Source organism: Populus alba, chromosome 6 (assembly GCF_005239225.2).
Source record: "Populus alba chromosome 6, ASM523922v2, whole genome shotgun sequence".
NCBI lineage: Eukaryota > Viridiplantae > Streptophyta > Magnoliopsida > Malpighiales > Salicaceae > Populus > Populus alba.
Genome location: NC_133289.1, coordinates 13,890,170 through 13,901,822, shown reverse-complemented (window position 1 = coordinate 13,901,822; position 11,653 = coordinate 13,890,170). Strand labels below are relative to the sequence as shown.

Here is an 11,653-nt window from a genome sequence, read left to right as displayed (position 1 = left end):
AAAAAGGTCTATGAAATGCCTAGTGACCACCTCACGTGAAGGCAGTGTAGGGCTTTACAAGGAATGGTTGGGGCACAGTGTGACCGCCATTACCGAGTAAACACTCAGCTTATAGTTGGATGTTTCACGAATCTGAACCCCGACTGAAAGTCATGAGGCAGATCGCTACTCCCCACCTAACCTAGAATTAGATTTATTTGTATGCTAAAGTAATAAAAATACAAGCTAAAATTAAAGACCAACAAAAGAAAAATAATCAAACAATCAATGCTTAGTCCAACCAGAAATGGCTTTCCCCAGTGGAGTCACCATCCTGTCGCGAAGGGGCCGCGACGTCGTCTGGCGACGGCGGAAACTCTTTGTCATGCCTCCTGATGTGAGGTATGTTGTGTGTTGGGAAGGGTTTTTTGGTTTTAATCATAAAATTATGATTAATTTTTAGGAGTCGCCACCTAGTATTATAGTCACTAGGAACCTATGGTCTACAAGAGTCTGAGTAAGGGACTGGTTGTGCAAGGAAAAGACACATCACCCCCCAGTGCACCCTACCTAAGGTAAGCTGCATTGTTGTTTGATTGTTTTTCTAGGTCGGGTTTCTATTCGTTGGTCTTTTCTAAGGCTCAAGGCAGATCTCTCTTCATGAGAGACTCTCTACCTTATCAGGTTAAATCCTAACCATTCTAAAGTCTGAACTTTACCATCGTATTTTTACACTTTTGTATCTTTAATACCTCAGGGTGTATTTTATCGTGTAATTTTACACCCCATAAATATTAAAGTCTACATCTAGACCCTAAAAAAAGATTGGAAAAGGTTTTTGACATTTTGGTCAAATCCTAATGGATAATCATAAACTGGTTACGATATCCATTTAAAAAAAAATATATTGAAAAAGATGCAATTTTTGTTTTTTTGCTTTTACGAAAAATATGCTTGAAAAATTTTAGAATTTGGCCGTATGCAACAAAATATTTTTTAAAAAAAATGTTTTTGAATTTTTTTAAAAATTTCGGAGAAAAACCGGGTATTTTAATACCGGATTCGTATTGTACAATGTAAATATACAACCCGATATTATGCAAAATGGATAGAAAAATATTTGAGAAAATCACAAAATTTTTTAAAATGATTTTTGTAAATTTTTTGGATTTTTTTTAAATCTTTTTTAAAATAATATTATAATATAATATATATTATATAATATAAATATGTGGGATGGGCTGGCCCAGCCTACAAAAGGGTGGGCCGTTATCGGCCCAAAATTGTTGGGCCGATCTCGGCCCAGAATTTTTTTATATACTTTGGGGCCAGGCTGGGCCAACACAAGCCCAGTCCAAAAGAAATGCAAATTATTTGCAGAACGTGAACAATGGTTCACGTTCTGCATGCAACCGAAATGGTTGCAAAAAATGAAGGCTGACAGAGGAGCGGCTCACTCGAAGCAGGAGCCTCGGCCGTGACCAAGAGGATTTGCTGGTGGGTTTGGCGACATTTCTACGAGGAATGGTGGCTGGAGTCATCCACGGGAAGAAGAGAAAGATTTCTGCAGAAGTGAGAGAGAGGGGGAAACAGTGGCTGTTTCAGGCGTAAGGGTGGCCGGCTTGTGGTTAGGATGGATACCTGTGGTGGAGCTGGTGGTGGAGAAGCTATTTTCAGCTTCGTTTGGTGGCTGGAGCGGCAAAGAGAGAGAGAGGGAGAGAGAGACTGCAAAAACGGGGCAGTGGAGGCTGGTTTTTTGTCAACTTTGGACCCGATTTTCCCCTCCCTCAGGCCATCAACTCCACCTCTATTTATAGACGGTGGAAGAGGGTAATCTCATCTTTACCGGGGTAAAATTTGAGCTCTTGATTACCTTGTGAAAGATCCCAACCGTTGACGTCTTCACGCCGTCGCCGTGCTGCCTGAGTTGACCTCTTCACGCCGTCGCCGGCGTCGCCGTGCTGTCAATCATCCTGACCTGTTCACATGGTGTTGTAGAGGAACTGCAGGGGATCCGTTTCATGCAAGTTTGGTTAAATTTGGTGGACGTTTGGTGCATTAAATGCACCTCAAAAGTAGGCAGCCGGGCAGTTTCTTTCAGGTAAAAGAAAAAGACAATGAACAGTAACCAGACAAAGTGTTGTCTGGTCCTCTCTCTTTCTTTTTTTAATGTAAAACGGTGTCGTTTTGGGCTTGAATTAGGAATTTTAACTGAATTTCAATTTAGTCCTTCAGCTTTCAATTGATTTCAATTAACCCCTAATTGACCCTAAACTTTTGATTTAATGCAATTAAGCCCCTGATGAACTTCAATTGGAACCCCAAAGTTACGCGCCTTTTACAATATGGTCCTTGGTCTTGGAATTTGTCAATTTAACCCCTAATTGACCATTAAACTTTCAATTTCTTCAATTTAGCCCTCGGTTTCTCTCAATTAAGCCCCTAAAGTGTGGCGCCCCTTGCAATATGGTCCTTGGTCTTGGATTTTGTTAATTTAACCCCTAATTGACCCCAAAACTTCAATTTTCTTGCAATTTGGCCCATAATTTCAATCAATTAACTTGGTAAAAATTAAATTTGGTCTCTTAAAATTCTAATCTTCTCAATTAAGCCTAAATTAGGCTCCCAAACTTAATTTTTCACCAATTAAGCCCCAAATAAAATTAATTTGACCCATTTAAAGTAATAATTAAGTCCTTGCACTTAATTAAATCCTTCAATTGGACCCAAATTAATTCTTAAACATAATTAAAATTTAATTTGGCCCATGATTAAATCAAATTAGCCTATTAAAAATTTAATTATGTCCTTGGACTTAATTTTTCACTAATTAAGCCCCAAATAAAATTAATTTGACCCATTTAAAGTATAATTAAGTCCTTGCACTTAATTAAATCCTTTAATTGAACCCAAATTAATTCTCAAACATAATTAAAATTCAATTTGGCCCATGATTAAATCAAATTGACCTATTAAAATTTTAATTATGTTCTTGGACTTAATTTTTACGCAAATTCATCCAATAATCATTTAATTTGACCTTCAATTTGCATTTTGTTTTTCATTTTTGGGCATAATGGGGTACAATTAGGCCTTGAATCTCCTAGGAAAAAAAAATTGCAGCTTGATTCCCCGGTTTACTTTCTCCATATTGCCATCCTTTATTTTATTTTTTTTATTTTTATTTTCAAAAACAAGTTATTTTTTGAAAATAACCCAGAATTGGGTTATGACAGTCATCAATTGAATCAAGTTGGAGGATAAAAGAAAGATGGTGTTTAAGATGCAACATGGATTGTATAAGTGGATTGTGATGTCATTTAGATTGTCTAATATGTACCAAATCCTAATACCATTCATAAGCTAATTCATGGTGGTTTACTTTAATGATATCTTTGTTTCTCCTCATCCTTAGAGTCATACATTAAGACATGAAATAATGTTTGTAAACTGCAAGAAGTATGTTCTTTATCATACTATCACATTTTAAGCTTTGTTGTTTCTTTTAATTATGTGTAGGCTAATCAATCCAATGCAACAACTATTATGGATTGGCCTACTCCTAAGAAAATTTATGATGTTAGGAGTTTTTACGGGTTGCCCTTCTTTTATAGGTAATTCATCCATAATTTCAGTTCCTTATTTGCACCTATTATAAAATATCTAAAAGGATACACTTTTAGTAGATAGAAGAGGCAGAATCTAGCATTAGTTTACTGAAGATTAAGATGATAAAAAATCTTATCATGGCCTTCCTAACTTTGACAAGCTATTTGAGGTGAATTGTGATGCCTTAAATTTAGGGATTAGTGATATCCTTATCCTAGAGGGCTATCTCATGTTATTCTTTAATGTGAAGTTGATGAGTTTTAAAAATAACTACTATATATATATATATATAATCTTGAGTTCTATCATTGTTTAATCATTGCAACATTAACCACACTTGGTGTAGAAGGAGAAACTCATTACAAATCATGAGACCTGAAGTATTTAAAAATAACTACTATATATATATATATATATATATAATCTTGAGTTCTATCATTGTTTAATCATTGCAACATTAACCACACTTGGTGTAGAAGGAGAAACTCATTACAAATCATGAGACCTGAAGTATATTAATGGGTAGCAGAAATAGAGTCACCAGTGTGCCAAATAAGTGTCTTTTCTCTAGGAGTTCGCCTTTTTCTTTAGGCAAAAATTTGACAGTTTCAACAAGGCAGCCAATATATGAAAGAGGTGGGTCATTCTCCTTAACATCATGCGCTCAAAGAATATGGGGTTTGAAACTTTTCAAGAACTGTATCTAGAAGATCCGAACTTTGGAAATATTTATTGTAAGTTCATTGTTGGTTGTAAGCAAGATAATTATGTACTTGTTAATGGTTACTTATTTCAGGTGCACAATTATATGCTCCTAAAAGTTCCATTCAAGAGAATATATTATCTATGAGTTGCATTATGAGGATCACTTCAAGCATGACAAGACACTAGCCTTAATTTCATCTAGTTAATGTTAGCCTAAGTTATCCGTTCAAGTGTCAGAATTTATGAAGAGGTGTATCACCTATTAGCGTTCCAACTAGTCTTTTACCAATGTTTGTACACTCTTTTACCCTACCAAATGCTCCTTTGTTGGATATTAGCATGAATTTTGTGTTGAGTTTTCCTCATGCCTAAAGAGCTATGGACTCTATCTTTATAATAGTGGACAAGTTCTTTAAAGTGGCCCATTTTCTTACTTGTAGAAAGACCATTAATGTTTCCTGAATTCCTATATTTACTTTAAAGAGGTGGTTCATTTACATGAGATTTGTATGTCTCTAACTAGGATACTAAGTTCATTAGAAATTTCTAGAAGAGATTATAGAGTAAATTGGAAACTAAATTGAGTTTCAACATCCATGGTCTTGTTTAGTCTCAGGCCTATAAATCAAACCACCAAGCTAAGTCCTTTTGAGATTGTGTATGGGAAGAATCTATCATGAGGTGTATTTAAGTTGACACCAATTCCTCATGTTAAGCATTAGTTTATCCAAGTTGACTACTTGATAGATTATCTTTGTGTGGTGTTAATAAGGTAAAGAAAATGATTTTTGATAATTTTGTTAGATACAATGGCCAAGTCAATAGCCATCACAAGAAGGTAACTTTTGATGTTGGTTACTTAGTATAGGCAATGCTTACTTGTGATTGGTTTCATGTGGGGGGAGTGTAATAAGCTTCAAAAAAGGAAGATTGATCCTTGTGAGTTAATATAGAAGATTAATGACAATGCATGTAGACTTTGTCTTCCTAGTCATTTAAGGACCTTTGATATTTTCATTGTGTAGCATTTGTCCCCATGTTTATTGGATTATTCATACTCGATGATGAGTTCTCTCCAACTTAAAGAAAGAAACTAATGCAAAAGGATTTGAATAGTTAAATATGAATCTATTATATTTGGCCTACATAAAAGACTCGGAATACATATTTATGAATCATATGAATAGGTTCAAGCTCAAAGAGATGTCTAGTAGAGTCAAACAACCTATTTGATGAAAACAAGCATAACTTTTGATTTTACTATTAAATCATTTTTAAAGTTTTGAAGAGATTCTATAGGTTATGTTTTGTAGTGGAACGCTTAGTTATAATCCACCAACATCTAAAAGATCTCTCTCTTTTTTCTTTTTTCTTTTTTCTTTTTCAGTTTTAGTTTTTTCTTATTTAATTTATATTTTAGCTTTTATTTTTTAGTCTCATAATGATTTTTCCCCTTTCTAATTAAGATCTATTTAAGCTATTGTAATATTTTTTAAAAGAGATTTCGACATATTATATTATGATTGAGAGTAAACAGAACATATATGTTTATCTAGCCTGTTTTCGCAATATAAGAGTCTCTTACTAATTTTAAATTTAACATATAATATTTTAATTATGATTACATATAATTCAATGTTCACGTACGTTATTGGAGTTGACTCTCTCTAATGCAAAAGTCTTTTACTAATTTTCTTTTAAAGTTAAATAAGTATTAATTACTTAAAACAGCAAACATAAACTAACACACTCGCAGGTTGGCGCGATTCTTGTTGGAGAATTAAAAGCTGAAAGGACAAAGACCAAAGAGAGCCACAAACCAAGAATTCAAAAGCAAATAGGGCCATACATGGTTTGCTGAGATTTTGAAAGCTCCTTGTGCCATTCAAATGGCGGTTCCTAAAGTTGTTTAAACCCTAATGGGAACGATCAACCTTTTAAATCCTACTACTGACAAAATGAATGCTCTTCCTAAAATCATGCTTTTGTCGGTTGGTTTTCATTTTTGGTAGGAAGTTAGTTGGTACAAGCTATTACAGCGGTAGAGATAGAATGCTCTTCCTAAAATCATGCTTTTGTCGGTTGGTTTTCATTTTTGGTAGCAAGTTAGTTGTTACAAGCTATTGCAGCGGTAGAGATAGAATTCGGCAACTGCTTTTGCTTATATAGATTTCTAATTCATCCTACTAGTACACAGTAAAGTACAGAACACCTGGGGAAAAAAAAAAAAGTTAGCACTCAAAGATATAACAATACATCTCTCCTAAAAAGGTTTAGGAGATTTCTTGGTGGTGGTTCATGTGGATTATTGTTAGAGGTCGAGCACTTAGACGACTTGTGGTTTCTAACAAACTAGTCTTGAAGCAATTATTCAAAGCAAAAAATAACATCTGATCTTGAGATAATCTTTATATAAACTTGAAACAACTCTAGATGTGTCTAAATGAATCCTTAGCGATGTGAACCTCGTAATCACATGGTCACACAACCCACAATCAAAATTTAGTTTCTGATCCTTGAAAGCAGAAAAAGATCTGATAGGAGTGTGCACAATGAAAACCTATCCCAAGCCACCAATAGTATTAGAGTGAAGTCGAATGACATCACGAATCCAATTAATCTTTGATAAGTCAAATTTAATTTATTCAAGAACCAAAGAATGCAAAAATCTCTCATGTATTAAAACTAAAATGTTTAGAAGTATTACTCATTAAAAAGGTTTTTTTTAAAAAAAATTAGGCTTTACATGTGTTTAAATAGTTCTAAGAAATTAAACCTAATGCATCTATCCTTGTAGGCTAAATTAACTCACTTATAAAAATTGACCCGAAACCTTTGCTAATAAGCTCAAACCCTAATCCAAACAAGCTTTAGATCTTAGTTGAAATCTAAAGTATTAATTAAACTCAAACATAAAAATAATATTGAAAACAAGAAGTTTGGACATTATTTTATTGATGCCGCAAATAATAGAAAGAAAAACAAGATAAAATATTTTAATTCCCCTATCGCACCCCCGCAGTGGAGCACGATGTCGCGGTGATCATCGATTGATTTCGGGGTCTTTTTTCTTGTTTAAAGGAGTCGTCACCTAGTATTTTGGTCACTAAAAACCCTAACTGATCTTTCAGATATTCTAAGGCAAGGGACTGGTTGCGTAAAAGAATGTATTAGCATCCTTAGTATGCCCTATCTAAGGTAAGTTGATTGGTGTTTGGTTTGCTTTAATATTATTATGGTTTTATTTTATTGATGCAGTAGTTAATAGAAAGAAAAACAAGATAAAATATTTTAATTCCCTTGTCGCACCCTCGCAGCGGAGCACGGCGTCGTGGGGACCATCGATTGATTTCAGGGTTTTCTTTTTATTTAAAGGAGTCGCCACCTAGTATTTTGATCGCTAGGAACCCTAACTAGTCTTTCAGAGATTCTAAGGCAAGGGACTGGTTGCGTAAAGGGAATATATTAGCACCCTTAGTACACCCTACCCAAGGTAAGTTGCTTGGTGTTTGGTTTGCTTTAATATTATTATGGTGTTAGTGTTTTCTAATCCCATTAGTTTTCCTAGGTTTGATTCAAACTAAATTTATTAGGATAGAAATCCAAGGAGATTCCATGTGCTTCAAAAGCTCATTTTTTCCTTAGTATTTCAAGAGTTTGCAACTTGTAAATCGTAAAGAGGAAAAAAATTTAGAAATCTGGGGCGCCTAATTTTTTTAGTGTTTTATATTCTTACACGCTCGTAAACAGTGAAGTAAATTTTTTTTTTTTAAATGTCTTAATTATAATCAAGGCTTCTTTCAAGGATATGTGCGGATTTATTATTCCCAATAATATTTTGGATATTCGTCCTTTAAGGATTTCTTTATCCAAAGATTAGCGGTGGATAATAAATGAATTCCCCCCTAAAAAAAATAAGATTTTTATATTTTTTTGGAATATTGGCCAATACCCTTTGGAGTTTTACTAACATGTTGTAAAATCCAGAAATGCAAGAAAATAATTTTTGTTGTGTTTAAGAAAAATCCATGCGAAAATACATTTTTAAAACTTCCAATATTTTTTTGTATAAAAAAACGTTCAAAACATGTTAGGGTATGCAACACACAAGAAAAACATTTTTCTTTATATTTTTTGTCAAAACGCAAACATCACAATTAGACGTAAACACCAAAATGGAAAGTAGCAAGCCATTATTCATATTATAAGAACTACAAGAAACTTGAAACAATTCATGACAAAAATCGTTCAAAGCCAAATCAACTTAAAATTATGTACACTGGAAAAGACTAAACCCGTATGCATAAGGGAACCAAAGTTTTGACTGAAATTTTGAAATCAAAATCCTACTGCATGTGTCCATGAATCATGACCTATTTACTTTTTACCAATCTGGGAGAAACTGTCATACTAGTTTCATACAAAAAAGAAGAGCTTGGGACGACATGCTTTTATAACACAATTATATCACGGACTAAAAACCAAAGAAAACCTGGCCGGCAATTTCAATTAAAGAACATGGAAGGACATGAACAGAAAAGGGAGCTGATGATGAAGAAACAATAGCCCCCTTCCTCGGTTCCTTAATTCTGAAACAGTGAAAGAAAGAAAGAAAACGAAACACTAGAGGCTAGCCCTCTTAACATAGTCACTCATCTAAAACTCAAAGCCACGATAGGAACAAAACAAGGCAAGCGTTCATTGTATAGTAAAAAAAATGAATGTGCAAAGCAAAGACAAAACAGGTGCAACATATTTAAAGGTAGCAAAGGAGAAGAAAGTTAAGACTTACCTGCAAGTCTCACTGTTTTCTTTTCTATAGAAGATGAAATAAAACTAAGCAAACGTTTGTGTTCTCTATTCTCTCCTCTCTTTTCTGCCAATAACACCAGCATGCAAGAAAGAAAACTCCCTTTATTTACTATGTTTTTTACTCTGTCAATCTTGTGTTTTTCTTATCTTTTTGTTTGCTGTTTTTTTTTCTCTGGTTTTCTCCTTTTTTTTTTTGTTTTCTCTATTCTCTCCTCTCTTTTCTGCCTCCTTCCTAGGTCATTAGAGGGGCTTATATATAGTCTAACATATCTCTATTTAGGAAGGATTCAATGCATTAATTCTAGGATGCAAATCCATGCTGATTTGTAGTAAAAAAATCACAAAAGGAAACTGAATTATCATGATTCTGATGTCTGATTTCTTTCCAGCTTTTTAGAGGATGGTGTAGCTTCTTTCTATCCTTCCATAGCGCCAGCTGCTCCCTTTGAAATGAGGCAAGAAAAACATGGTTGCAGCTCCAAAAATCAGGAATGATGATAAAGGAAAAACAACATGAATTTGCAATGAAAAAAGAAAAGAAATCAGCTGGAGGGTGCACCTGCAAAGTCTCATTTTCCTTATTCGGTGTGGAAACAATCTTGTCAGTTATGATGATCTAGCCCCCCTCTCCAGCTTTCAATATCCTTCTTGAATTCAATCCCTTATTTTAACACTTTTTTATTTAGTCCTTGATCCAAAAAAAATCCTTTGAATCAGCCCCGCGAACTTGGGCTATATCCTTCGCATGGCAGAATTTTTTACCTTCACGTTAGATATTCAAATGGGAATATCTTGAGCTTCTGATATCTGAATCAAGCGATTCAAAAGCCCAAAATTCATCTACACATCTAGGACTACAACTTTGATGAAAGAGTCGAAGTGAGATAAAATCTCTTTACAGAACAGAATCTAGTAGTAATTTGGTTGGTCAAAAGGGATCTCCGGGTCTAACTCAAAAACTGAAGAATGCCGAGAATCCTAATATGACTGAGAGTATGAACTAAGAACAAAATCACAAAAACTAGGCTGAAAATAGAGTTTTTTTAGTGCAGACTCAGGTCAATATCCTTCTCGCGGCAGAATTCTCTGCCTTCACGTTAGATATTCAAACGGGAATATCTTGAGCCTCTGATATCGAAATCAAGTGATTCAAAAGCCCAAATTCATCTATGCCTCTAGGACTACAACTTTTATGAAGGAGTCGAAGTGAGATAAATCCTTTTTACAGAATAGAATCTAGCAATAATTTGGTTGGCCAAAAGGGATCTCCAGGTCTAACTCAGAAACTAACGAATGCCGAGAATCCTAATATGACTGAGAGTATGAACTAAGAACAAAAATCACAAAAACTAGGCCAAAAATAGAGTTGTTTTAGTGCAGACTTGGGTCAATATCCTTCTCACGGTAGAATTCTCTACTTTCACATTAGATATCTTAAGTCTCTGATATCGAAATCAAGTGATTCAAAATCCCAAATTCATCTACACGTCTAGGACTACAACTTTGATGAAGGAGTCGAAGTGAGATAAAACTGTTTTAGAGAACAGAAACTGGTAGTAATCGAGTTAGTCAAAAAGGTTCTTAATCTGACAATGTTGAGCATCCAAATCTGACTGAGAATCTGCCCTAAGAACAATGATCCCTAGGACCTAATAAAGGTGTACGTCCATTTTTCAACATGTCGTCAGTGATAAAATATACCTAGGATGGTCAGATATCATACGAAACCAAGTTAGAATCAGAGCCTAAGTTGGAACAAAAAATCATGACAGCAGCAGAACCATTTTTTTTTTAATGCAAATTCTGACGGATTTATTCAACCTTAAAGACCAGATAAAGAAGGAACGAAATTAACATCATGAAGACTCTTGATCAACCCAAAAAAACCTAACAATTTTGGTAGCAAAAAAGAAAGGATAAAAAGAGCAGAAAAACAGCTCAAACAAGGTTTCAAAAAAAAAAAAAAACAAATATATATATTTCTCTGTTTTTTTTTTTATCAATTTTTTCTGGCAAACATGAGCTAAACTCCTACACTCAGTTCGAACGAGGGGTATACACCTTCTCTAGCACATAAGGTCCAAAAATGAGTAACAACATCCCGTATTGTAAATAACTTTTGACTGAGATGCACCTTCCTAGATACTTTAGGATTGCTTAACCAACTTTTAAAGTCTTTTAGAAGTTAGGAAATCTGATCTAAATAGGAATTTAATTGTTAAAGTCTTCTTTCCTTATAGAACTAGGATTTCCCTTCAGAACATGAAAAAAATTCTCATAAATTAATTCCCCTTGTAGCAACCCATCACTTTTCTTATTTAACTAAGAGAATCAAATCTTTAGCATTACATAATCCTTCCAAATCTAGGATTCAAATCTAATAGCCCCGTTTAGTTTCTTTCTATAACTAGTAAATTTCCTCCATTGTTATTAAATACTCTCCTAAATATTCTCCAAATCAGACCTGATACAAGCTTCTAGCAAGCCTACTTTGTTGTCCAAACAGACCCAAAAATGGGTTGACCTGAGTTGGATGAATGAACCATCA

At 34.3% G+C, this 11,653-nt stretch overlaps 1 pseudogene; it reads left to right on the top strand.

Moving 5' to 3' along the window:
• Positions 1-286: 286 nt before the first annotated feature.
• Positions 287-11,653, top strand: part of LOC118048001 (probable inactive receptor kinase At2g26730) — a 28,760-nt pseudogene continuing 17,393 nt past the window's right edge.